This window comes from Gadus chalcogrammus, chromosome 7 (genome assembly GCF_026213295.1).
Source record: "Gadus chalcogrammus isolate NIFS_2021 chromosome 7, NIFS_Gcha_1.0, whole genome shotgun sequence".
Classification (NCBI taxonomy): Eukaryota; Metazoa; Chordata; class Actinopteri; order Gadiformes; family Gadidae; genus Gadus; species Gadus chalcogrammus.
The window spans coordinates 14,434,582-14,462,559 of NC_079418.1; the positions used below are offsets into that span (position 1 = coordinate 14,434,582).

The following is a 27,978-nucleotide window of genomic DNA, read 5'->3' on the forward strand; positions in this document are numbered from 1 at the left end:
ACAGGACAGTGAAAATCAAACACGAGGATAAAAACGTGAAAAGGCGTGACCTTAGCAGTGTAAAAAAACGCAGAGCACCAGAGAGCCTGTTGTGTGTTGATGTCCGCAGGCCGTGTCCCGCGGAACGTGGCCACGCCCGACCAGCACATTCTGACCGCCGACGACGTGGTCAGCTGCTGTCTGGATCTGAGCGTGCCCAGTATCTCCTTCCGCATCAACGGACACCCGGTGCAGGGAATGTTCGAGGACTTCAACCTGGACGGACTCTTCTTCCCCGTGGTCAGCTTCTCGGCTGGTGTCAAGTACGGACAGTTGTGCTCCGAGCCGTGACCATCCCAGGGGGAGCTTGTTGAGGGAGTCAGGCAATGCAGAGCTATGCACTTGGGGTGCATAGCTCTGTGGCTCGCCCAGCATCCTATGGTTCTGCACTGATTGCAAGAGCATGTAAAGTACTGATGCAGAAAACCAAACAAAGACAGGAAGAGCCGTAGAACAGAGAACCATGTAGGGAGGAAGAGAATAAGACATGTATGGTGTGGACCTTGAGGTGGGACTGCAGAAAAATGATAAAATATCACCAGAGGGTGCGGCCGTTCTTAGGCTAGGAAGGGAACAGGAACATACTGCTCAGTTTCAAAGGAAGGATACTTGGAAAATGGTTACCGTATACTGTTCATATAGTTAACATGAGATACATTTATCAATTATAGATTCTACAGTTAACTTATACTGTGTAAAAACTGATTGAAAAGGAAGAAAATGTACGTGTCATAACATCAGTACTAATTACTGTCCAATTTTTACCGCCAGGGTTCGCTTCCTGCTGGGCGGTCGCCACGGCGACTTCAAGTTCCTCCCGCCCCCGGGCTACGCCCCGTGCTACGAGGCGGTGTTGCCCAGAGACCGACTGCGCATCGAGCCCATCAAAGAGTACAAGCATGACTTCAACGGCGTCCGCAACCTCCTGGGGCCCACCCAGTCGCTGTCCCACACCGCCTTCACCCCCTGTCCCGTGGACACGGTGCAGGTACGGCGCACCCCGACCCATCGGAGCATGGAGTCAATAAAAGAACGACGCCAACACCGGGCACTTCAACAGAACTGAAAAGATTCCGAACCTTTAGTAATCAAAAGAAAAAACTATAGTAGTTTGCAATGTAATGTTTGTTTACCCCTAATGTTTATAAGTTAGTCTCTTTTGTTACTAAAGCCTGGATGAAATGTCAGGATGGTTTATATCTTTAATGTTAGTATTGTTTAGCATCTACTTTCGGTTTTTGGTCTGTTTATGTTGTTTTAAGGACTCCATTCTCCTTGCAGATTGTGTTGCCACCTCACCTGGAGCGCATCCGAGAGAAGCTGGCAGAGAACAGCCACGAGCTGTGGGCGGTGACCCGCATCGAGCAGGGGTGGACCTTCGCTGAGGTCAGTTGTCTCTGGCGTGAACCTCAAATGAGGACACATCTTGCGGCTGGCGATTCAAAATGATCCAACAGGAGAAGTTTTTCTAAGACAACTATGGTGTGTGCAGGTCCGCGATGACAACAAGAAGCTGCACCCCTGTCTGGTGGACTTCCAGGGTCTCCCAGAACCCGAGAAGAACTACAACCTGGCCATGTCTGGGGAGACACTCAAGTGAGCGCTTCAGGCCTTCAGGCCCTTTACTCCAAAGGATTTCCTTTGTACGTCCAGACTGTATTCCCTGTGTTTTTCAAGGCTGTATCTCCAGACTATATTACCAGGCTATATCTAGGACTGTATTTCCTGTGTGTTTTCCAGGCTGAATCTAGGACTGTATTTCCTGTGTGTTTTTCCAGGCTGTATCTAGGACTGTGTTTCCTGTGTGTACCCCCTGTCTGTGTTTGACTCCTTCCTGTGTGCTTTTATTTTGAAGGACTCTGCTGGCGCTGGGCTGTCATGTGGGCATGGGCGACGAGAAGGCAGAAGAGAACCTGAAGAGGATCAAACTACCCAAAACGTACGCGTGTCCGTTGACACTGTTACAACAGAGACAGAGTCTTTGTTGAGTCAATAATCTGATCGCATGCGATCAATAACTCTGCTGTTTCCCTCTCAGGTATATTCAGAGTAACGGGTACAAGCCCATTCCTCTTGACCTGAACCACGTCAAGCTGACCCCCAACCAGAACACTCTGGTGGAGAGGCTGGCGGAGAACGGGCACAACGTGTGGGCCAGGGACCGTGTCCGTCAGGGCTGGACCTACAGCATTGTACAGGTGACCACGAGCAGGGGCCGGCCGGGTTTAGAGTTTGATTCAGGATGCGGACCCGGTGTTTGTGATTCAAAACGGTCCAATGCAATGTCAAAGAAATAGATGAAATAGAGAGGACGAAATATCAGATTTGAATGTTGAGACATTCCTCAAGTATGAGTATAGTATGGACCAATAAGATGAGAAATAAAGAAAAGACCAAAAAGATCAGGTTTAACTCAAACACGCTATTTTCAATGAATCAAAAATACATAAGTAAGACAAACACAGGTTTACTTAAAACATATTTCTCAGAAATAAAATATTTTCAGCTGTGGAATCATCCTTTCATCAATAACCGTCATTTCCATGCGAAACATGATTTCAAACTGAACGAATGCCGTCACGCAGGACATATACAACAAGCGCAATCCCCGGCTGGTCCCTTATAACCTGCTGGATGAGAAAACCAAGAAGACCAACCGGGACACCGTGTGTGCCGCCGTGCGCACGCTGATCGGCTACGGCTATAACATAGAGCCCCCGGACCAGGAGTGCAGTGAGTACAGCGGCCCGCCCGACTCCAAGGACATACACCTGACCTCCCTCCTGGCATGGACAACAGACAACAGCTTTTATATCGACTTTCATCGGTTACAATTTTAATAGTATTCTGCGGTTGCTTTTGCATTATCAAGGATACTATCGGAACGTTGAAATTATATTTTTTCAATTTTTAAATCTGTTAAAGGAATCCTGTTATTGAAAATATTGCACCCCATTGAAATATTATTGAGATTCAGGTAATCAACAATGCTGTGGTAATGTGAATAACCCTATAAATGATCCCCTCAAAGAGTCTTTCTGTTGCACCTAAGGTGGGCCCGGGTCTGGCGGTAACCGCGGCGATAAGGTGAGGGTCTTCCGGGCGGAGAAGTCCTACGGGGTGACCCAGGGGAAGTGGTACTTTGAGTTTGAGGCGGTGACGGTCGGGGAGATGAGGGTGGGCTGGGCCCGGCCCAGCGTCCGAGCCGACACCGAGCTGGGCGCAGACGAGCTGGCCTACGTCTTCAACGGCTTCAAGGTACGATGGGGGCGCACTCAGCTCCCCAACCTACGCTCCCTCAGGGACCCTGATAGAGCATGGGGGATAACTACAACCCCGCCTTTGTCCCGTGTACAGGCCCAGCGCTGGCACGTGGGCACCGAGCCGTTCGGGCGCCAGTGGCTGTCTGGTGACGTGGTGGGCTGCATGATCGACCTGACGGAGATGAACATCATGTTCACCCTCAACGGGGAGATGCTGATCAGCGACTCGGGGTCCGAGATGGCCTTCAAGGACATAGAGATAGGAGAGGGTGAGTGGTCCCAGCTCCTCCATGTGATATCATGTTGTGATACTGTATTGTTCTAGATTCTGTCCCCAATAATAATAATCATCATATTTAATCATTTAACGGCACCTTTCATGGCACTCAAGGTCCCCTTACATCATATAAGATCAGTATTAAAAACAATAAACCAAGAGCACCAGTAATTCTAAATAACTACAGTACAATCAACAGTTGGGCAGGCATTAAGTTACAGAGCATAGCTCCACAATGAGTTAAAATTCTATATTTATTATTAGATGCAGTTAAATTGAGTAAGCTAGTTTAAAAAGATGGGTTTCAAGAGCAGTACTGGATTCGGTCCTGGAGTCCAGTATGTGGATGGAAGGGGGAAGGGAGTTCTGGAGTTGAGGTGCAGCATAGGAGGATGTCCTGGCCTCCATTGTGCAGAGGTAGAGGGCTGGTCACACCAGTAGACCTGCTTCTGAAGAACGCAGGAAGCCAGAAGGATTGGTAGTCAGAATGAGGTCTGGGAGGTAAACTGGGGATAGATTACGAAGAGCTTTATATCTTAACACATGTATGTTCAATGTATCCTTCGGGAACCAGGGAGCCAGTGTCGCTGAATCGGCAGGGGAGTGGTTCCCTGCTGACTCCGCCTCCTCCTCCTCCTGCCCCTGCTCCCCCTCCTCTCCCCCCAGGCTTCATCCCGGTGTGCAGCCTGGGTCTGTCCCAGGTGGGCCGCATCAACCTGGGGCAGAACGTCAGCAGCCTGCGCTACTTCACCATCTGCGGCCTGCAGGAGGGCTTCGAACCCTTCGCCATCAACATGAAGCGGGACATCACCATGTGGTTCAGCAAGAGCCTGCCGCAGTTCATCCCCGTGCCCACCGAACCACCCCCACCTCGAGGTGCCCCCCCCCCCCCCCCCCCTCTAGCGTGGCTTTATTCTAAAATAAGAGGCTCTTGATTCGTAACCCATGTACTGACATCATCTTCATCCCTTGTATTTTCTGACAACATGGTAGCAGCTGCACACACACACACACACACACACACACACACACACACACACACACACACACACACACACACACACACACACACACACACACACACACACACACACACACACACTGACACACATCTACATCAAGTGTATGAACTGACAGCAGCTACATCCCCTGTAAGTTCTAATAACAGCTCCAGCCCCTGTATGTCCTGAGAGGAGCTCCATCCCTTCTATGTACTGACCACATCCTCTGGTCCCCCCCCCCCCAGCTGTCCCGCGTGGACGGCACGGTGGAGAGCGCCCCCTGCCTGAAGCTGACCCACAAGACGTTCGGCTCCCAGAACGCGGCCACGGACCTGCTGTTCCTGCGCCTCAGCATGCCCGTGGAGTTCCACCAGACCTACAAGGTGCGGGCCGGCACCACGCCCCTGACCCGCACCCTCACCATCCCCGAGGACCAGGTGCTGGAGATGGACCCCGACTCGGAGTACGAGCTGCTGAAGAAGTCGGCCACGCGGCACGAGCAGGAGGAGGACAAGAAGGAGGCGTCGGTGCCCAAGGAGACGCCGGCGCTGAAGAACGGGGAGAACGAGAAGGACGCGTCCACCGAGAAGAGCCGCAAGAAAGGGTCGGTGGCGGAGTCGTGGTGGAGTCATGGTGGAGTCATGGTGGAGTCATGATGGATTCATAGTGGAGTCATGATGGAGTCATAGTGGAGTCATGGTGGAGTCATGATGGAGTCATGGTGGAGTCATGGTGGAGTCATGATGGAGTCATGGTGGAGTCATGTTGGAGTCATGGCGGAGTCATGGCAGAGTAATGGCGGAGTCATGATGGATTCATGATGGATTCATGATGGATTCATGTTGGATTCATATTGGGTTCATGTTGTCTTCATCTTGAATTTGTATTGTACATTTATTTGGATTCATGTATGATTCATAGTTTGATTCATAGTTTGATCATGTTGATTTAGATTAATGTAGACAATTGGCAGTGTCTTATTGATTAAGATGCTATTAGCAATTATCAGACACATCGTGAGGTAGCACTATCCTTTTTTAATAAGAGGGGACGGACCTGCTCTACAACATTTAAGGTAGTGAAGAAACATTGAATGCCTCCTTGAGAGTCTGCAGAATAACGGCGCTCGGGGTTGCCTGCATAATAGATAGCATTCAACAGATACCTTCATATCTAAAGTCAGCGTGTGTGTCCCTTTAAGCGTGCTATATGCGGGCGTGCGGTGCTCATGCTGTGTGCTCCTGTGGTCGTCAGGTTCCTGTTCAAGGCCAAGAAGGCGGCGCTCCTCAACCCCCCCCCGGTGGTGCCCACCATGCCCCGCCTGATGGAGGACGTGGTGCCGGACGACCGGGACGACGTGGACATCATCCTCAACACCACCACGGTACCAGCGCCTTCTGTCCCATTCATGTTACATTGTTCATGCACCCAACATGGATTTGGGCTCAACATTTGGAAAAATGTAAAAAAAAATGTAGAGCTGAGATAATGCTTGGTTGATGGATCACAGACGTTCATCATTTGAGTAGAACAATCCTAGTAGTTATTTTTGTTAATATAGTGTTATAGTATATTATTGTATATGATGGGTCATGCTATGTGTCAACATCTTTGACGTAGACACATATTTTAGTTTCCTCTTTGTGTAGGTGCATTATTATGAGTGATGTTGTGTATGAAATGCACCACACACCTCGGTGTCATGCCGTGAGCTTCCTTGAAGCTTAAACCTTTCTAGGACGCGGCCATCAAAATCCACCTCTGATTCAGACGGTTTTCCACACTTACACACACACACACACACCATGGACTTATATATATAAGTGTCCACCTCCACTATATCCTTAAACAGCTACAGGTACATGGTGACTATCGGAAATACCTTTTTGCGTTGGTTGCAATCTGCAACTTCTCCACTAGTTGGTACTAGATTCTACAGGGTGGACCTTTAACATACTTTATCATAGCGATACTGTTACAGTAGTGTAAATGCTGACGTAGATCTTCACATATTGACGGTAAGGTATCTTAAGTAGACGATGATGATAATGCTGATGATGAAGATGAAGACGACGATGATGATGGTGACGATGAGGATGGTGCTGATGATGACAGTCAATGATGTCATTTCCTCCTCTTCCTGCAGTACTATTACTCGGTGCGGGTGTTTGCGGGCCAGGAGGTCAGCGGTGTGTGGGTGGGCTGGATCACCCCCGACTACCACCAACACGACGCCCACTTTGACCTCACCAAGGTCCGCAACGTGACCTTGACGGTCGGGGACGACAAGGGAAATATCCATGACAGGTATTCATGATCATGTTGGGAAAATATTTATAATAACCTCAACGCGTCCTGTGCGTCCGTTAGTTTAGATACAGTCTACTTCCTGTGTGTCTTTCAGTATCAGTACAGGCTACTTCCTGTATGTCTTCAATATCAGTAGAGTCTACTTCCTGTGGGTCTTTCAGTATCAGTACAGTCTACTTCCTGTGTGTCTTTCAGTATCAGTACAGTCTACTTTCTGTTTGTCTTTCATTATCAGTACAGTCTACTTCCTGTGTGTCTTTCAGTATCAGTACAGTCTACTTCCTGTGTGTCTTACAGTATCAGTACAGTCTACTTCCTGTGTGTCCTGCAGTATCAGTACAGTCTACTTCCTGTGTTTCTTTCAGTATCAGTACATTCTACTTCCTGTGTGTCTTTCAGTATCAGTACAGTCTACTTCCTGTGTGTCTTTCAGTATCAGTACAGTCTACTTCCTGTTGGTCTTTCAGTATCAGTACAGTCTACTTCCTGTGTGTCTTTCAGTATCAGTACAGTCTACTTCCTGTGTGTCTTTCAGTATCAGTACAGTCTACTTCCTGTGTGTCTTTCAGTATCAGTACAGGCTACTTCCTGTGTGTCCTGCAGTATCAGTACAGGCTACTTCCTGTGTGTCCTGCAGTAACAGTACAGTCTACTTCCTGTGTGTCTTTCAGTATCAGTACAGTCTACTTCCTGTGTGTCTTCAGTATCAGTACAGTCTTCTTCCTGTGTGCCCTGCAGTATAAAGCGCAGTAACTGCTACATGGTGTGGGGAGGAGAGTTCAGCGGCTCCCAGCAGACCCGGGTCAGCCAGGAGGACTTCATCATCGGCTGCCTGATCGACCTCGACACCGGCCTCATGAACTTCACCGCAAACGGGAAGGAGATCAACACCTTCTACCAGGTCAGGGCAGGGGAGAAGCATGCTTGATGATAGATTGATTATATAATTTCTTATGTCATTTTCTCACTTTAACTGTTGATAACACATTGTTCCCCAGGTGGAGCCAAACACCAAACTCTTCCCAGCGGTCTTTGTCCTGCCATCCAATCAGAACGTGATTCAAGTGGAGCTCGGCAAACTCAAGGTCAGCTCCGTGTAAAAACAGAACTAGTTCTAATTCTCTTCAGAAATCAGTTAAGAAATTCTGTCAAAATCAGTGTCTTCTTATCCCCTTCCTAACGACCAAATAAAGTACTTCATTTCACATTCATTGTATTCATTTAATGTTATTTCCTTTTTGGCTCTCTTTAGAACATCATGCCGATCTCGGCGGCCATGTTCCGCAGTGAGCGCAAGAACCCGGTCCCCCAGTGCCCGCCCCGCCTGGACGTCCAGATGCTGACCCCCGTCATCTGGAGCCGCATGCCCAACCACTTCCTGGCCCCGGAGACGGGCCGCGTCAGCGAGAGGCTGGGCTGGAAGGTGGACTGCTCCGAGCCCCTCACCATGATGGCCCTTCACATCCCCGAGGAGAACCGGTAGGACTTCCTCCTCCTGCTCCTCCTTCTGGAACTCCACCTGCTCCTCCTCCTGCTCCTCCTTCTGCTCCTCCTCCTGCTCCTCCTCCTCCCGCTCCTCCTCCTTCTGCTCCTCCTCTTCCTGCTCCTCCTCCTGCTCCTCCTTCTCCTCCTCCTGCTCCTCCTCCTCCCGCTCCTCCTCCTTCTGCTCCTCCTCCTCCTGCTCCTCCTCTTCCTGCTCCTCCTCCTGCTCCTCCTCCTTCTGCTCCTCCTCCTCCTCCTGCTCCTGCTCCTCCTCCTCCTGCTCCCCCTCCTCCTCCTCCTCCTGCTCCGCCTTCTAGTCCTTCTTCTGCTCCTCCTTCTGCTGCTCCTTCTGCTCCTCCCTCTGGTCCTCTTTCTTGGGCCTGAAAGAGTTTGGACAAAACTTAAGCAGGAGTCTAGATTTAACTGAATTCACCCTTAAACCTGACTGTGTTAGGATCAGACAGGGGGAACCCAAGCAGAGAGGCAGACAACAGGGGTTGATTCAAACCTTTATTATAGGGAGTATGTGAGCAGTGGTATTAACAGGAGGTGGACAGGCATGGATGGATGACTGGTAGGTAGGCAGGCAGATGAGCACACAGGGTGGGTTGGCAGCCGGGGTACGGGGTAGGTGATCCTGGGACAAGGAGAACACAGAGATCTAAGAAAAGCGGGAAACATAGAACGCAAAAAAAATATTTAGAAATACAAAATGCACTTATGACCAGGCTTGATATCTACCACTGTGGTCGAAAACAACATTTACATTTAGATCTGGTGATGAGTGGGTGAAGAACCGGGGTTTATGTAGGGCAGGATGATGACCGGAGCAGGGTGGCAGGTGTGCCTGTCCAACAGGTGTAGAGCCAGGGAATAGAAGATAAAGCCTCGCCCATTGCACAGTCAATAAGGCACCAAGAGGGGGAGACAGAGCAATGCATCTGCTAGCCACGGCCACGGCGTAACAGACTGTTTGTAAATTCTTCACACCTAACTCATCTCACTCTTTTTCTCATATTTAAACTCAACCATTTCTCATGAATCCTTTGCAGTGAAAAGTACCTAATCTAAACAGAAACCTGTCTTGTACTTTACATTCTCTGTTTATTTTGTGAGCCTAGTCCCGCTATAAATGTTATCTTTAAAACCTTTTCGAACATTACACCAACATTAACCCCAATCTATAGCCCTAAATCCACAACGGGGATCAAGGTCGCCTTACAAATCCCTCCGTATCCCACGCACCACTCTGTGACTGCGCCCAATCCCACTACCACCCCAACTAACGACCACCTCCTCCTCGCCCCCCCCCCCCTCCCCAGCTGCATCGACATCCTGGAGCTGTCGGAGCGCATGGACCTCCTCAAGTTCCACTACCACACGCTGAAGCTGTACGACTCGGTGTGCGCGCTCGGCAACAACCGCGTGGCCCACGCGCTCTGCAGCCACGTGGACGAGTCGCAGCTCTTCTACGCCATCGAGAACACCTACCTGCCGGGGCCGATGCGCAGCGGCTTCTACGACCTGCTCATCAGCATGCACCTGGAGTCGGCCAAGAGGAACCGCCTGGGAACCAACAAGGAGTTCATCGTGCCCATGACGGACGAGACGCGCACCATCACGCTGTACTCCGACCAGGACAAGTCCCACGCCCTGCCCGGGGTGGGCCTCAGCACCTGCCTGAGGCCCAAGCTGCACTTCTCTCCCACGGGCTTCGTGGGGACCAACCAGGACATCTACACCCTGAGCCCCTTCATCCCGCTCGAGGTGAGGTGGAGGGCGAGCGTTAGGACGAGAGGGAAGTGGTTTAGCCTGTTTTCTTGTCCAGTTTCATCACCGTTTATTTTTTATCACTTTGTAGTATAGTAGTATTTTTGTCTATTTTCCATGAACTGTCTTTCTCAATTAATTTAATTTTTCCAGCTTTTCCAGCTATATAAAGGCCATGTCCTTTGGCAATGTTCAGGGTTGATGTTGCATAAATAATATGGATGATTCATAAAGAATGGTTACATTAATCAATCATCAGATGCATTGATTGCCGCAACAATCATAGAAGTTGCAGTCCTGAAGTGAATGTTTCTTTTTTTGGGGGAATTAACATCCTCAGTCACGCCTACCATTGTCCAGTTGAGGCTGGCTTTACAGTCACCTACTCCTAATAATCAATAATCCACTTGATCAAACGGTCTGCCCTCCGGACCACCGTGACCTGACGTCCCCCCTCCTTCCCCGTGTGGTCTCGCTCCCCAGGTGCTGAAGACCAAGGCGCTGAACATGGTGACGGAGGCGGTGCAGGACGGGGGCCAGGCCATGCGGGACCCCGTCGGGGGCAGCGTGGAGTTCCACTTCGTGCCCATCCTCAAGCTGGTCAGCACCCTGCTGATCATGGGCGTGTTCGACGACAACGACGTCAAGCACATCCTCAAGATGATCGAGCCCAGCGTGTTCAGCAGCGAGGAGCCGCCGCCGCCCGCCGAGACCAAAGCTCCGGAGAACCCCCCCAGGCTGGCCCTCAAAGCCCCGGCCAAGAAGAGAGAGGGGGAGGACGAGGAGGAGGAGGAGTACGCCACGGAGGACGAGGAGTACGAGGAGGACGACGACGAGGGTGTGGGGGAGGAGGACGAGTACGAAGGAGAGGACGAGATGGACGAGGTGACGGAGCCCGCCGCCAAGGGGGCGAAGCAAGTGAACGGAGAGAAGGGGGCGGAGGAGACGGAGAAGGAGGGGAAGAACGGAGAGGCGGCCGGCGAGGCCAAGGAAGTGAAGGAACAAGGACTGTTCCAGATGAAGCTCCCGGAGTCGGTTAAACTGCAGGTACAGTCCGACTGACATTCAACTGAAACCACTCCAGGTTCAGTCTGACCCGCTTTACTACCAATTATAAACTTCTTATTATCTCATTGCCGCTAAACCAAAGTATGGATCTCTGTTTCTTCATGAGATAGCGTTGGTTTCTGGGTTTCCCGGTGAGTGAAACCTAGTGACCCCGCTGCCTTCCCTGTCCCCCAGATGTGCACTCTGCTGCAGTACTTCTGTGACTGCGAGCTGCGCCACAGGGTGGAGGCCATCATTGCGTTCTCGGACACGTTTGTCTCCGAGATTCAGTCCAATCAGAGGCAGCGCTACAACGAGCTCATGTTGGCCTTCACCATGTCGGCCGCAGAGACTGCCCGCAAGACGCGGGAGTTCAGGTCCCCGCCACAGGAGCAGGTACAGCAACATGTTTCCTTCCAATTCATCTTCGAAAAATATTGATAGCAGAGTTTTATCAAGCAAGGCAAAACAAAAACGTAAAAACTCGAAATGAAAATAAATAAGAGCAATTTTCCTTTTTTATCCTTTTTATCATTGTTTTGTTTTTTAAAAATCGAAGAATAAAGATTTTGATATTTATATAAATTAAAAGTATGTGAATATGAAACAAGTATCTAGGACAACATGATAGAGATTGGACTTCGTACCCTGATGTTTGCCTCTAAAACCCAAAAGTTATTGCAATTGTCATGCGTTGTGTGTCAACCACCGATATATTACACCGTAAACTGAAACTACACCGTAAACTGAATGCATGCAAAATTTGTATAGATTCACCGTAGATGGATATTGTGTGCATCGGCACCACTTCAGCACCGGTTGTTTTGCCCTGATTTCCAATCGGAGATGAGGAAGCAAATCTAATGTCATCTATACGCTTCGTAGGTCAACATGCTGATGAACTTCAAGAACTTTACTGAGGACCAGGATTCCCCTGTGCCAGAGGAAGTCAGAGACTCTCTGCTGGTGTTTCACATGGACCTGCTGGCACACTGTGGTCAGTCTTTTATTCACCTTGCACCACTATTCAGTTTTTCTTGATTTGACATTTAGTGGACGCTCTTATCCAACGCGTCAACAATCGAGGCTGACAACAATCCAAACATACAGTCAAAGCGTTGAAATAAAGTTAGGGTTGGTGTAAGGGATATGTTGCCATAGTAATAAAATCATAAAACAGCAGGTTGCTATATAAAGGTAAATACACGCTCTGACCACTCACCTCCACACTAGGCGTCCACATCGATGAGGAGCAGGAGGAGGAGGAGCTGGACTCCTCCGTCCGCGGCCGGCTGCTCCGCCTCCTGGAGAGGGTGCGGAAGTTCCGTGAGAAGAAGGTGGAGGCGGAGCCTGAAGTGGAGGAGGAGAAGAAACCTGGTGAGCATCGCCCACCGTCTTTATCACAGTCTCGTTTTTTCACGGCCACATCGATTCTTTACGGGTCAGTTACAGAAACAGCCACTATAGTCTGTTGAAATGGGAAATCGATCTTCCTGGGAATGGTAATTTATCCATACAATAAAAGTCATGAAATCTTTTCTGGGACCGCAATATACTTCGTCCATATTTTGGCTGTTCAAGTTCGGTCCCCAACCTATGGGTCGCGACCCAGTACCGGATCGCGACTCATGTGGTACCGGGTCGCGAAGAAAGAAGAATTATTTTTTCTTCTGTTTATTGCTGCCTTGAAAAGTTACTCCTAATTCAAAGCCAAACCATTGATTAAGCGAGCTTGTTCAGAAAAACGGGCATTAGTTGAATTAATTTGAAACACAACGGGCGTTGACCTCGGCGCCTGGTCATCAATCGTATGCAGCCAGAACACATCCGTTGTCCTCGGGGCCCGTGCTATGACTCGGGCATGCTATGACTCCCGTCTCCTGCTCCACCAGGCACCCTGCAGGAGCTGGTGTCCCACACCATGATCCACTGGGCCCAGGAGTCCTTCATCCAGAACCCTGAGCTGGTGCGCATGATGTTCAGCCTGCTCCACCGGCAGTACGACGGCCTGGGGGAGCTGATCCGGGCCCTGCCCAAGGCCTACACCATCAACATGGTGTCCATCCAGGACATCATGGACCTGCTGGAGTGCCTGGGCCAGATCCGCTCGCTGCTCATCGTGCAGATGGGGCCCGAGGAGGAGAGGCTCATGATCCAGAGCATCGGGTGAGCGCCGCTGCCTTGTGTTTACCGGCGACTGTACACCAGCAGGTACAGGGGTGTTGATCAGCCATTACAAGCCGTTACCGTATCTGAGGTGAGATCACACATGGGAGTGTCCCACGCAGTCGCATCGTATTTGATCAGCCTACCAGTTGGTACGGTCCACGGGTGGTCGGTTGGTCGGCTGGTCGGTTCACCTATCCAGTCTACATCTGGGTTTAAAAGGGGCCCTTGATATATATTTGACTGGAAGTGTAGGGAAAACGTGCACAAGATTGAACAGTGTTGTTTACCTTTTGTCCTGTGTTAGGAACATTATGAGCAATAAGGTGTTCTACCAGCACCCTAACTTGATGCGAGCCCTGGGCATGCACGAGACCGTCATGGAGGTCATGGTCAACGTGCTAGGGGGCGGCGACTCAAAGGTACACCTGGACCCATAATGATGATGTCATGAAATCACACTGTATACACAATTTTCAACACTATTTCCTTCATCAGCAGATATTTTCATTCAAAGCAACTTACAGGGAAATGTTTGATTTAGGTTTCATTCATGATGTGGCATCATGCAGTATCATGGACCCCCTGAGTATTTTTTGGACGTTTTTGATCTATGATTTCCCCAGGAGATCAGGTTTCCCCGGATGGTGACGAGCTGCTGTCGGTTCCTCTGCTACTTCTGTCGCATCAGTCGGCAGAACCAGCGCTCCATGTTCGACCACCTCAACTACCTTCTGCAGAACAGCGGCATCGGCCTCGGTCCGTGTTTACAAGTCTCAACGACCTCTTCTGTTGGAAATAGAAACATTGAGCTAAATATTGAACCAAGTCCTCCATGTTGATGTCTTCTCCATTTATTCCTCTCCAGGAATGCGCGGCTCTACCCCCCTGGATGTGGCGGCCGCCTCCTGTATTGACAACAATGAGTTGGCGTTGGCCCTGCAAGAACAGGACCTTGAAATGGTAAACGCTGTCCCTCCACTGTCTAGTCTTACATCTCCAACAAGCCTCTTAACCATCACATCTAACCTACTACTCTCTATGTGGTCAAGCATCTCTCAGGGTCTTGACTTCTGAGCTGCCCAAGTCTGATTTGTTTGAACATATCTAGGTGGTCAAGCATTAAGCAGGATGTTGAACTCACATATGCCCATGCATTTAATGTATATCCCTGTGAGCTTCAGAGCTGTCCAAGTCTGATTGTGCTTGTTATCCCTCTTGGTCATCAAGCAGTTAGAAGGATGTAGACCAAGCCTGTTTGTGCTTGATACCTCTCTAGGTGGTCAAGTATTTAGCAGGATGTGGACTCCAGAGCTGCCCGATGCTGCTGTCCAAGGGCTATCCTGACATCGGCTGGAACCCCTGTGGTGGGGAGAAGTACCTGGACTTCCTCCGCTTCGCCGTGTTTGTCAACGGTACTCTTCAACCTTACCATGCTCTATAGTATATGGACCTCATCACGGGATACCCTTAGAAGGTTTCCTGCACATCTTCCGGCAAACAAGCATGTTGGGCTCATTGACATAGAACCGTCATTAGTCTGATACAGTATCAGACAGTACACACAAAGATGATACCATTGGAAAAAGGCTATTTTTAAGACTAGGTTTATTTTAGGAAGCCTGGGATAAACATTGTCACACATATGAATAGGTAAAAAACCCATACATTTTTCCCATGGCAACATCACTCATAAAATCCAATCCCAGACTTCACTGTCCGAATGGTACGCTGGTCTGTTGATTGAAGGAGAATGCTGACCCCGGTTTGCTTGGTTGTGGCTCATAGGGGAGAGCGTGGGGGAGAATGCTAACCCCGGTTTGCTTGTTTGTGGCTCATAGGGGAGAGCGTGGAGGAGAATGCCAACGTGGTTGTACGGCTGCTGATCCGTCGTCCTGAGTGCTTCGGGCCAGCCCTGAGAGGGGAGGGCGGCAACGGTCTGCTGGCCGCTATAGAGGAGGCCATCAAGATATCTGAAGACCCTGCCAGGGACGGACCTACCGTCAAGAAGGACCGACGCTTCCCCATGTAAGACCTGTAGCCTAAAGACCAAAACCTTCAATCTTGAATTCTGGCTCTTCCAGATGGCATTCACTTGGAATCGTTCACATTGAATCCAACCAATTAAAAAAGAACCGTGTTCTTATTGTTTGGTGTGTTACACCAATTTGGTCATAAGGTCAATCACAAAGAAATGTGTAATGTTAGGTACAATACGAAATGGGAAATGAGCTAACAAAGGGAAGTATTATAGGAGCCGTCTCTCGTGTGCCTGACTGTGATATCTGCTGGCCAGGTTTGGAGGAGAGGAGCAGCACGAGGAGAACAAGGTCCACCTAGGGAACGCCATCATGTCCTTCTACTCTGCCCTCATTGACCTGCTGGGGCGCTGTGCTCCAGAGATGCACGTAAGATCTGCTCTTTAACCTGTACCGGCCCCTTATACTTATACTTATATGTTATACTTATATGTTAAATGACCCCATAAACAACAGTAAGGCCCTCTTCTACTTCTGCTGAAAAATGTAACATTCACACCTCCACCTTTTCAATATGTCTCATGTTGATTGGCTGTGGGATTCTACTTGATAATGGGGCTTTGGGTGGGGAATACTTACTGGTTAAACATGAGGGCTGGGGAACGGGAGTGTAGCTGTGTTTAGTCATTCATCAGTCTCTTTTATTCAAAGGTGCCCTACAGTGAATTGATTTGATGTGAATTGACACACAAGGGACAGGTAAGGGTTTGTTCGTCTTGCCCAGGGACGCTTACAGTTAGACTTAAGTCATTGGCGATCGAACCCAGAACCTTTTGACTCCGAGCCCAAACCCCCTCCCCGCTACGCTAGCCCTGCCCCTGGGTAACGCAGAGCCCTCCGGCGCGGTGTGTCTGTGTTCCTGCAGTTGATCCAGGCGGGGAAGGGAGAGGCGCTGAGGATCAGGGCCATCCTGAGGTCTCTGGTCCCCATCGAGGACCTGGTGGGGGTCATCAGCCTGTCTCTGCAGATCCCCTCCTTTGGAAAAGGTAAGGAAGAACCATGCAGACATATGGATCATGTACATAATCTAGAGCACGTAAAAGACAGGAATATATAAATTCAGGATTCGATCTTCACTAAACACAATAAATTGTTTGAAGCTACAGAAGGTTTTATTCATGACAAATGACTCATCAGTCACTCTTGAATGCATCTTGACCAGGCTCCCCTGCGTGTAAAGACGATAACAAAGTACCCCACAAAGTACCTTAACGCAGCCCCTGCATCTCTTAGACAACACCATCATCGAGCCCAAGATGTCGGCCAGCTTCGTGCCGGACCACAAGGCCCCCATGGTGCTGTTCCTGGACAGAGTGTACGGCATCGAAAACCAGGACTTCCTGCTCCACGTGCTGGAGGTGGGCTTCCTGCCCGACATGAGGGCTGCTGCTTCCCTGGACACGGTGAGTGGTGATTTATATTAATCCAACCATCTCACTACCGTTAGAGAGTTGGAGAGCATCAAGCCTCAATGCTAGTGTACCTATAGCTTATAGTTTCGATGGGAATTTTCATAATCAATCCTTTTGATCAATCAATATAATCCTGCTTATTGAGTTGATCCACTTTTTTTCAGCCAAATAGCCTTCATGAAACTCCCAACATTGAACTGGATGTTAGCTAATTGCATGGGATGGGTCTTTAGCCTTCATAGATGTACACAGATAGCATGATGATGTCCTGTGGAGACCTTTAGTTTCGACAACATCCCCATGATCCCCGGTTGAGAGCTTAGGTTCCACCAACATATCCATGATTCCCGGTTGAGAGCTTAGGTTCCACCAACATCCCCATGATCCCCGGTTGAGAGCTTCAGTGTGGATCTCCACCTCCTCCAGGCGGCGTTCTGCACCACCGAGATGTCCCTGGCTCTGAACCGCTACCTGTGCTCGGCCGTGCTGCCGCTCATCACCAAGTGTGCGCCTCTGTTCGCCGGCAGCGACCACCGGGCCATCATGATCGACTCCATGCTGCACACCATCTACCGGCTGTCCCGCGGCCGGGCCTTCACCAAGGCCCAGAGGGACATCATCGAGGAGTGCCTCATGGCCCTCTGCAAGTAAGGGCCGGCCGGCGGAGCCCTGCTCAGAGCAGTAGCGGGGCGTCAATGAATACAGTGGAGGTTACACCTTTGACTATGTTCAGCTCTGACATGGGTTAGAACTTGTTGGGACCTCAGGGCAGTGATGGGTAGTTTTAATGATATAGCATAAATGTATTATTATTATTTGTTCCCCAGACATCTTCGTCCCTCTATGCTCCAGCATCTGCTCAGACGGCTGGTATTCGACGTTCCAATACTCAACGAGTACGCCAAAATGCCACTGAAGGTACGACACATACACCACTGAAGTGTTTCCTAGAATAAACTTCAATCGTATGATCTTGCTGTGTCTTAATGCCATGTGTGATAAAAAAATGTCGTGCTTCCTGCAGCTCTTGACCAATCACTATGAGCGTTGCTGGAAGTACTACTGCCTACCAAACGGCTGGGGCAACTTTGGCGTCGCCTCAGAGGAGGAACTGCATCTGACCCGGAAGCTGTTCTGGGGAATCTTTGAGTCCCTTGCACACAAAGTAACACGTCTTCTCAAATTGTTTCTGGTCATTCGTTGTATAATTATCTTTTTTGTAGATTTGTGTAACGGTTTGTTTATTTGTTTTTTATGTAGAAGTTTGATGCTGAGATCTTTAAGATCTCCATGCCGTGTATCTGCGCCATCGCCGGGGCCATCCCCCCGGACTACGTGGACGCCACCTACTCCTCCAAGACGGAGAAGAAGGCCTCCGTGGACGCAGAGGGGAACTTCGATCCCAAGCCAGTGGAGACCACCAAGTGAGGGCCTCTTAGGATAGGATAGGATATATTTATTTGTCATTGCACAGAAGTACAACAAAATTCAGTGCACTCACGTACTGGTCTCATTTAAAAAGGTAACATGATAAATAGTAAATAGTAAATAAAGAAAGAAAATACATTCAACATTTCGTTGGAAGGGTTTCCAATAGAAGATAAATGTGGAGGGGGGAGGCTTATTCTTTCATGTGACCTCTTTCTTTAAAGAGGCACAGAGGGTGTGTTTTCTAACTCTTTCTTTTGTTCATGCAGCACTATCATTCCCGAGAGATTGGATTTTTTCATTAACAAATACGCTGAACACACCCATGATAAATGGGCTTCTGAGAAGGTATGTTTTTTTTTGGTTTTATGTTTGGCTGTACACTGACACATAATGTAACGGTTGGGTCTTGGTCTTTGTGTCTTTCAAAATGGACCCTCATATCCCAACATGCTCCAGTTTGTACATTGTATTGCTGTATTGTATATCAAAGCTTTTTACCGTTGAATGGTGGCCAAAAATTTGAATTACAATCAAATCAAAGCTAACCCTTATGTAAACAGGATCCTCTGTCTTACTCATATGAATGTCCTGTTTCAGATCCAGAACAACTGGTCGTACGGGGAGGTACTGGATGAGAATGCAAAGACACATCCCATGCTGAGACCCTACAAGACCTTCTCAGAGAAGGTAGGACCACAGTCAGGATCTTCTTCAACAAGAGTCCCCCTCAGTTGCCCTCCCTCTCTCTCTCTCTGCTCGTGGTCTTAGCAGCCTCTCTCCTCCTGATAGGACAAAGAGATCTACCGCTGGCCAATCAAAGAGTCCATCAAAGCCATGCTGGCGTGGGAGTGGACCATTGACAAGGCCCGGGAGGAGGAGGAGACGGAGAAGAAGAAGACGGCCTCTAGAAAGATCTCCCAGACCGCCCAGGTAGAGTGGTTAGCAACGAATGGTTGTCATCATGGGAACCACTGAACAGTGTTATGTCGGGATGACTTTCACGTTTGTATCGTGTGTTCCAGGCGACGTACGACCCAAGCCACGGCTACAGCCCTCAGCCAATTGAGATCTCACACATGGCTCTGTCCAGGGATCTGCAGGTATGTTGGCCCTTGCATATGCCTTAAGGCATTCCATATACATATGCATCGTCTTTCATCTGAGTTCATGGTGTGTCTCTGTCTCCAGTCGATGGCAGAACAGCTGGCAGAGAACTACCACAACACGTGGGGACGCAAGAAAAAGATGGAGCTAACGTCCAAAGGTGATGGACTTCACCACCCAGGACACCCTAGCAACACGATAGCAACGCCTGAGAATACCACGCAGAATACCATAGCAATGGCAGAGCAACACTGACACAACAACGCATTATGTGCAACGTTTAGTTTTCTTCAGTAACTGCTGAGGAAATGCCCACACATCACAAGGCCATGCTTTGGTCAGCCAGGGCATCTTCTAGTTTAACATCTGACACAATAATACACGTTGAGGGATACACACTTGACGGAGACCTTAGCTGAACACTGCGTGTGTTTCCTGTGAATAGGAGGCGGGACTCATCCTCTGCTGGTGCCCTATGACACACTGACGGCCAAGGAGAAGGCCAGAGACAGAGAGAAGGCCCACGAGCTGCTCAAGTTCCTTCAGCTCAACGGCTACGCCGTCACCAGGTCACACACCCTCTACACATACTGTTACCTTTCTAATACAATTAGAAATGGACAGGTATGCTCAGCTATGTGTTCTGTGTCCGTTTATAGTAGGCATAGTATTTTAGGGCGTGTACATTGTGACATCACATCTCCGTGACCGCCATTTTGGAAGTATATAGGAGCATAAGAATGTTAATTAAAAAGTGTTTTGGTTATTGTTTAGTAATTAATCGTGCAATTATTTATCATTATATTGTTGTGTGTGCTTATCATGCGAGACATGGCAAAACACCGTTATTTTAATTAGCCTAGGATGTGGTATATTTACGTTTATTTAGGACATTACTACAACTCTCTTGAGAAATGCGCCAACAAATAATCCCATGATGCATTCTGATGTATAAGTGCTATTCCACCATTACAACTACCTTGCAGCCTGGTTTAGATGTCTCGTGAAGTTTTTGTCGCAATTTCAATCTTTTAGATTTTGTGTTGTTTCAGATTACCAAAAATCAATACGCTTATATCCCTAAGATATGTCCTGTGTATCCGTAACTCGGCGGGTTTGACTGACCGGCTGCTCTCATCCCTCCAGGGGTCTGAAGGACATGGAGTCGGACATCTCGTCCATAGAGAAGAGGTTTGCGTATGGCTTCCTGCAGAAGCTGCTCAAGTGGATGGAGATCGCACAGGAGTTCATCGCTCATCTGGGTAGAGTACTTTTGTAAAGAAGAGTGTGTTAAGGGTTCATTTATCTGGTATGTGTGGGGAACCATGGAGAAAAAAATCAAGTGGAATAAGAGATTAATTTGATCAGTTTAGTAAACAAAAATCGAAATTGTATCAATCAACAGAAATGGTATAAATGAGAATTGATTTTTGTTTGATTAGTAAAACATTTAAAAACCATATATTAACTGATCATTGCTTCAGAAATTCAAAAACGAGGTTGCTTTTCTCTGCTTGACTGACTCAATTCCTCTAAAGTAAGGTAGCTGTACTAACGCTGTAGTGCTTGACTGTTCCATCCCCTCCTGTGTTAACAGAGGCTGTGGTAAGCAGTGGGCGTGTGGAGAAGTCCCCACATGAACAGGAAATCAAGTTCTTTGCCAAGGTCAGCCCATTACTTCTGAAGTGTAACCATTGATTATGTGGACAAAGACAGGCTGTTTCTAAGTGTGTCGTGTTGTGTGTCTGTGTGTGTGTCTCTACTTTCTTTCTCGCTCTCAGATCCTGTTGCCTCTGATCAACCAGTACTTCAAGAACCACTGTCTCTACTTCCTGTCTACACCCGCCAAAGTTCTGGGCAGCGGTGGACACTCCTCCAATAAGGAGAAGGAGATGATAGCCAGGTAATGGGCCTTATTAACCCAGCGGCCATCTTGTTCCAAACGCTCGCTGGGTGGTGGAACTAAATGTTCTGCAGCTGATCTTATGACTCTGTCTAACACACCTAAATACATCACACACAAATAAAAACAATGCACACAATAATTGGTTGAGATGTGTTCATTATTTCCAGTTCTGACCCGTTCATCAGTTGACTATTTTCCATACGTTCCATTTTCTTTTTATTCACAATGTCCTCTAACTTATTTATCCCTCCTCTTCTCTCCTCGGAACTTCTTTCCAATCCCTTTTCCCTCCATTGCTTTCCTTCTTTTTCCTGTCTTCTTCTTCTTCTTCTTCTTCTTCTTCTTCTTCTTCTTCTTCTTCTTCTTCTCTTCAGTATATTCTGTAAAATGGCTGCTCTGGTGAGACATAGAGTGTCTCTCTTCGGTAAGGCCACTGCACCTTTTTCCAAATTTCTCCATCGTTTTCTGCTTTCTTATATTCTCATCGATCTTCCCACTGAAACGATACCAACCAAATAACCCAACCCGTTCTGTAGGAACTGACGCGCCGGCCATTGTGAACTGTCTCCACATCCTGGCACGTTCACTGGACGCAAGGTACGTCCCTTTTTATTGTCTTTGACAGATGAAACATCAATATCTCCATTTTGTCTGCTTTGGTTGTGTACACTACGTCATGTCAAGCCTCTCCAAAATCCATCCATCTGTCTTGTGTCCATCATCAGGACTGTGATGAAGTCGGGGCCTGAGATTGTAAAGGCGGGGTTGCGTTCCTTCTTCGAGGGCGCTGCGGATGATATTGAAAAAATGGTGGAAAACCTAAAACTGGGAAAAGTATCAAAGGGCAACCAGGTAGGGTCTATTTCATTTTTAATTACAGCTCACATGTTTCCAACTGAATAGTAAAAAGAGTGTGAATGGTTCTTATTCACCTGGCGGCCATCTTGGTTCTGAACGCAAGCTTCAGTTCCCCCTCGCCCAGCTAGCAAGATGGCCGTTTTGCCAATTTTGTGCCATGATCTCTGATCTCCTCGAACCTCTGTGCAGCAAGTGAAGGGCGTGTCCCAGAACATCAACTACACCACCATCGCCCTGCTCCCCGTGCTGACCTCCCTGTTCGACCACATCGCTCAGCACCAGTTCGGAGACGACGTCATGTGTGAGTCGACTACGCACAATCAATACCCTCGCGCGTTTGTTGGTTCGTCTGAATGTTAAACCGTCCTGTTTGGTTGCATCCCGTCGTCGTACAGTGGATGATCTGCAGATGTCCTGCTACCGCATCATGTGCTCTATCTACTCCCTGGGCACCGTCAAGAACCCACACGTTGAGAGGTGAGGGGCAAGCACACAGTTTCTTATCAGGATACTTGATGGATAACGGTAGCTGAGAAGGTTAGGGTTCTTCTTGAGGTATGGAGGACGTTTGGGAAATTATGCTGCTCTCCATTTGGATGGTACGCTGGTACGAACGACGAGAACGTGACGTATTTCCCTTGCGCCAGCCTTCCAGTTTGCCATTTGTGTTTCTGTCGAGCCACGAGGGGGAGTAGTAGCAGGCTAGTCATCATTAGCAACATAGCCTCTTTAGCAAACCAGCTTCATAACAAAACTTTACATTGAATTGCACGCAAAGCAAGACCGTGCAATGCATATATTGGTGACCGGATTAAAACAGCAATGAAATCAAGTGTGTAAGAGGTTTTAAAAACGACATTAAAACCACCAACGTGGTACAAATAGAAAGAAAATACATCTCATCCCCCATTAACTATGGGCGCAGCCATCTTCTTTGCGAGTTGTACAGCTCTGCTCGCTCTACTTTGAAAGCGACGAGATACTACGACCAAAAGGGGGCGTGCCTCAGTGAAATGCCTCAAGAAAGCTGGGAGATTTGCGACTTTACCACTTCGTAAATCCAAATGGATAGCAGCATTAGCGTGCTACACAGCATACTATGGAACTTACCCTGTTAAAGCGAGAAGCATGCAGCGTGTTTGGTTACTTAGCATACTGGGTTGTTTAGATTGTAGCTAAAGGTTTGATTAGAGCAGAGGAGCTGAACTGAGCCTCTCCCTTTCCTCTACAGGCAGAGGCCCGCTCTGGGGGAGTGTCTGGCCCACCTGGCGGCGGCCATGCCGGTGGCCTACATGGAGCCCAACCTCAACGAGTACAACGCCTTCTCCGTCTACACCACCAAGACACCGCGGGAGAGGGCCAGTAAGTCCGCCCGCCCTCACCTCTCCCTCTGCCTGGTCCCCTGTCCCTCCGTCCACCCCTCCGTCTCTGTTTCTGTGTGACCACATCGTGATATGTTCTCTCCCTCCCTCAAGTCCTGGGTCTCCCCAGTGAGGTCCATGAGCTGTGTCCGGACATCCCCCAGCTGGACTTCCTGCTGAAAGACATCGGGGAGCTGGCGGAGTCGGGGGCCCGCTACACGGAGATGCCCCACGTGATCGAGATCACCCTGCCCATGCTGTGCAACTACCTGCCCCGCTGGTGGGAGAGGGGCCTGGAGAACTTCCCCGAGCAGGAGAACCAGCTGTGCACGGAGGTCACCTCGGAGCACCTCAACCAGCTGCTGGGCAGCATCATGAAGATCGTGGTCAACAACCTGGGCATCGACGAGGCCTCCTGGATGAAGAGGCTGGCGGGTGGGACGCACATCCACAGCACTTTACTGTGCTCTTCATAAAGTACTGAGTACTTTATGAAGAGTACTTTATTCACAGCACTTTAGTCAGAGTGCTATATACTGAGGACTTTATGAAGAGTACTTTATTCACAGTACTTTAGTCAGAGTGCTATATACTGAGGACTTTATGAAGAGTACTTTATTCACAGTACTTTAGTCAGAGTACATTATTCAGGGTTCCTTACTCAGAGTACTTTACACAGTGTACTTTATTCAGAGTTCTTTACTTTAGTACTTTATTGATCCCGGTGCATCTTTCAGAGATAGAAACATTGTGGTTAAATTACAACAACAAAGAAGTGAGTACAACTACAAAACACAAAATAAAATGGGTGACGTAGAAATATATGTATACAGACAAAAATGTACATTTAAAGATTTAATGGACTTGTAGTGTGGATGGATGACTCATTAGTAACCAACCTTAATCAAACCAAGGGCCGAAACCATTGTCTCCTCCAATGAAAGAGAATAAGGATTAAGTGGTCACTACCCATCAGTCAACGGCTTTGTTAACATTAACAGCTCTTCTGCAGTCCTCTGCAGGATAGTGTAGTGGTCAGGGTGTAGTCCAGCAAAAAGGTACTGGGTTTGATCCCCACTGTCCCATCCTTGTGGGACAGCACGATGCCTGCACCTAAAAGACCCGTATCTGATGACACTGTCATCAGCCGCTGTTGAACAAAAGCATCTCCTAACCGCTCATCGACCCACGCACGGCCTGCAGCACGCAATCGGCACTCACGCCCTCCCTCCCCCTGCGCCCCCCCCCCCTCCCCAGTGTTCTCCCAGCCCATCGTGAGCAGGGCCAAGCCCGAGATGCTCAAGTCCCACTTCATCCCCACCATGGAGAAGCTGAAGAAGCGCACGGGCAAGGTGGTGGCCGAGGAGGACCACCTCCGCATGGAGGGCAAGTCGGAGGGCGACGAGGAGGACGGCACCATCCGGGACGAGTTCGCCGTGCTCTGCAGGGACCTGTACGCCCTGTACCCGCTGCTCATCCGCTACGTGGACAACAACAGGTGGGAGGGCGTGGAGTGGGGCCTTAGTGACGTATATGGACCCAGTGGGGTCGGGGTCGAGTCTCGTCTGGAGAACCTCAAAACGGATCACATTGTTGTTAACATTAAGATCTTAAAACCCATTTCCCCTAGCCCGCGTAAACCTTCCAAGCTTTCCGTTAGATTATGTTGATTGACCTGTGTCTCATTGAATACACTATTATGTTCTTTATATATTATAAGGATAACTTATTAGTAAAGTAGTGGGAATGCAAGAACGCAAAAGAACGCAGGTCGAGAGGTTGATATCCATTTTAACTCTGATTTACCAGGACCGGAACAATGTAACAAGTTATACTCAACAGGTGCCGTAGAGCCCCCACTAAGGCACGGGAATAACATAACATAACATACGCAGCATTGACTGAGAGTTTGTGTTGAATGTCTGCCCTCAGGGCCCGCTGGTTGACCTGTCCCGACCCCGACGCAGAGGAGCTGTTCAGGATGGTTGGAGAGGTCTTCATATTCTGGTCCAAGTCTCACGTGAGTTGGCCTCTTCAGACCAAGGTCAACCGTTATTCTATCCCAGAGGGTGATTGTTTTGTGGTCCAAGTGCAAATTCTTACAGGCAACAATCCAAAGGTTAAGAACTGTAGGTTCACAAGTCCAGTCAGGACACATTTTTTAGTATACATTATATAGATTCATCACAATTACAGTGTAAATGAAAACCCCCACAGCCCCAGAGACTTAAAGGAAAGGGCCGGGGAGATTAATGTGGAGAATTCCATGAGAATAAACAAGCCTAACAGGGGAGGGCTGGCAGTCGAGGACCAAACACATGAAGTGTTTGGGAAATCAAATTTATTATACTAGCCCGAATCACAGATGGGTAGTTCTTAAATGAGATAAAATAAATGTAATTTACAATCTTAAAATATTCAGAAAAGAGCGAAAGATACAAGTGGCCTCTGTGTTGTTAGCCACACAACCTTTTCTGGGCCCTCGGGGACTCTCTTCGGGGCCCTTGGCCCTGCGACATCTTCCAGTGTGTTCTTGTCTTGTGAAACACATGCAGAACTTCAAGCGAGAGGAGCAGAACTTTGTGGTGATGAACGAGATCAACAACATGTCGTTCCTCACTGCCGACAGCAAGAGCAAGATGAGCAAGGTAAGTCCCAGCCCGTTCCAAGAGGGAGGAGCCAATGCTTCCCCCGTTGGATTCTGGGTATTTTCACAGACAACGCGTACATTATTATGTCCTCTGCTTAAAACCAGCCATGTCAAGCCTTAAGACTAGTGCATTACCCATTTGTTACCGCTCGTATACTCTTATCTTCTTCTTTGATTGTGTTTATTGAGTTGAGACAGATATTGTACTGCTAACCTTGAGCATAGTGACAGAGAGGCACGTACTCCCTGCTGTGCAGGTTCCCCAGGTGTATTATCTTCATGGTGTATTATTAACCTATTCTCCTCCCAAGATGTCAATCATAAACTGATTAACCTCATTCGTTACTTCCTTTTAGACCAAGTTTTTTTATTCTGTTTGTCTTTTTTGCTTACCATTTAAACGCAACTCCATAGGAGGAGGTATGTGTGTGTGTGTGTGTGTGTGTGTGTGTGTGTGTGTGTGTGTGTGTGTGTGTGTGTGTGTGTGTGTGTGTGTGTGTGTGTGTGTGTGTGTGTGTGTGTGTGTGTGTGTGTGTGTGTGTGTGTGCGTGCGTGCATATGTGTGTATGTATGTATGTTTGTCTGTATGTCTGTATGTACATCCAGTATGTTTGCACAATCTGTCTGTCTGTCTGGCTCAGTGCGTATGCGTGTACGTGCGTTTGTGTGTGCCAGCACCATGAGCACTGATGCTGGTGCTCCATGCTAATAGTGTCCCATGGTATTCTCTCTGGTTCCGTGCCCCCCCCCCCCCCACCCCACCCCAACCCTGTGCCCTTTCCTTCTGTGTGGGTTGCCGCTGGTTACGCAGGGCGGAGACTCAGAGGTTAGACGTTGTTTCTGCACGCCTGCTGCTGCTGTGCGCATCGCATGGCACCACACCTCAGAGGGAACTTTTCATCAACCTCTCCCACACACTGGCACACTCGATCCGAGCCGCGGCGCACACACAAACACACACATACACAGTGAAACGCACAGCGATTAAAACACACACACACACACACGCAGGGATCGGCGTATACACACGCTGAACCGCAGGGATTGGAATGGGAATTAAGATTCTGTAAATATTGGGATTCTGTGAAAGCGAGCGCAAGAGAACGTTCAGCTATAGGCGGATACGCGACGGCGCCCTCTGTAGCCGTTAACAATCCAGCTGAGAAAACATCGTATGGCTCTGGTTCATAATGTTTTTCATAAAAAATCAAACGATTTTTGAGTCAACCTAACGACACGTGTATTGTGGAAGCAAAGAAATCCGATACTGGGATCGATCTCATCCCCCCCCCCCCGGCAGTACTTAACCGTCCCCCCAACACATCCTCCCCCCCCCCCCCCCCCCCCCCCCCCAGCGCCGGCCACATTCCCCACGTGAGCTCATTCCAAACAGATCCTCCGCCCGCGAATACGATCCGCCCGGCTGTTCACAGTGATTGTACTATCGCTATAATCGCCACCGCCTTGTAATCCGTCCCCATTGAAAAATACCGGAGTAGATGCGTGTGACGGCTATGAATATAAACATCCTATCAATCGCTAGTAATAGACACTGGGTGGGTTCTGGGCAACTGTGGCACGGATCTACTTTCTCTGGTGGCGGCGTTGTTGCATTAGACACGTTGAACCAACAGACTTATACACACATAGCTGGCATGTTTGGATCACACAACAGGGCAGTATCTTGGTCTTAATCATCTCTACGCACTATCAATACAGTTTATATATACAGTATATTATCTGATAGAGCTGATGTAAACCATTGGTGTTGATAATCCAATCACGCTATCAATACAGTATATATATACAGTATATAACTGACGGACTCGACACGTTTCTGTCACACATCAGGCATTCACTGT

The 27,978-nt window shown here is 48.7% G+C and overlaps 1 pseudogene; it reads left to right on the forward strand.

Annotated features, from left to right (window-relative positions):
• LOC130385349 (ryanodine receptor 1-like) overlaps positions 1-27,978 on the forward strand; it is a 67,639-nt pseudogene that overhangs the window by 14,630 nt on the left and 25,031 nt on the right.